This window comes from Chinchilla lanigera, unplaced genomic scaffold, assembly GCF_000276665.1.
Source record: "Chinchilla lanigera isolate Chin_1 unplaced genomic scaffold, ChiLan1.0 scaffold00034, whole genome shotgun sequence".
Lineage (NCBI taxonomy): Eukaryota > Metazoa > Chordata > Mammalia > Rodentia > Chinchillidae > Chinchilla > Chinchilla lanigera.
The window spans coordinates 18,111,995-18,113,292 of record NW_004955435.1 but is presented as its reverse complement, the minus strand read 5'-3'; positions in this window follow the sequence as shown (position 1 = coordinate 18,113,292).

The window sequence follows — 1,298 nt, the reverse complement described above, 5'->3', positions numbered from 1 at the left end:
AAAAAAAATACATGGAAATTGTGACTTTGCATACCTAGGTCTAGCTGTGCCACAAAGTATTAGAAAAGTAACTAATCAAATACAAGTTACAGTACATTTCTCAGTTATTTCATTACATTCTCTATCTTTGGACACATTAAAGATGGACTAAATAATTAAAGTTTTTTAAAAAATCATCTGAAAAAATCTAAATATTTTTATTACCTTGGTTTAAGAATAGCTTTTCTCAACCTAACAAGGGTATACATTTATTAAAAACATGATGATTATCTGCAAATTTTGATAGTTACCTTTACTATCCAAATTATCTGAACATAGAACATACACAAAATTTAAGAAAAATTTTCCAAGAAGATCTAACTCCCAGATTTTTTTTTTCCAAACCCAGGGCCTTATGCACGCAAGGCAAGAATTCTATCATTGAGCCACATCCCCGGCCCCTCCATTAGACTTTTTTATATCTCATTCATCAGAACTACAGTGCATGACAAGTCCACCTTGAACAAGGAAAATGTTGGGAAAGTGACAGTTTAATTTTTCTAGCCTCTACTGTAAAAGTGAACAAAGGAAAAATGAATTGAGATTACCTAGTCTGAGTAATCAAAAATGCCTGTCCTCACAACCCTGACAATAAGATTTTTAATGGTGTAGAGTAAAACTAGATTATCGGCAACTGAGGAGTAAATGGGAGATGAACTAGTGCAGTACAATGAGTGGAAATGCTTTCCATCCATTTGCCTACAAGCTCAGCTATAGTGATGCACAGAAGTGAGATGGCATCTAGATTGGCAGTTTTACTTTGTTTTAATTTTTTAACATGAAGCAGAGGCCTTGTTTGAAAGGTACTGGGAACAGCATCATATTCAGAGGGAGAGATGAATGAAGCAGGGAGGCAAAGGAATGAAGAAGAAGACTCCAACAGCTCACGCCTGTAGATTTCAGCCTACATGCGATGTTCCCTGCCTGACTACCTGCCTGTGGACTTTCTTTTTTGTTTTTTTTTGGTTTTTCTCTGGTACCAGGAATCGAACTCACGACCTTGCCCTTGCCAGGCAGGTGCTGTGCCGCTGAGCTAAATCCCCAGCCTTATCCCTGTGGACTTTGGATTTGCTCAGCAAGCCTCCACAACTGTCTAAACCAATCCCTTGAACCCCAGATCTGTTTCTGTAGAGAGTTGGAATGAGATGCATGTAACTGGCTTTCATTATTTGTATGAGTCCACAGCACTGATTCGAAGGGTGTAGGGGAAATATAATGTGTGGATAAGTAAACACCAAACCTCATTCATTTTAATACAC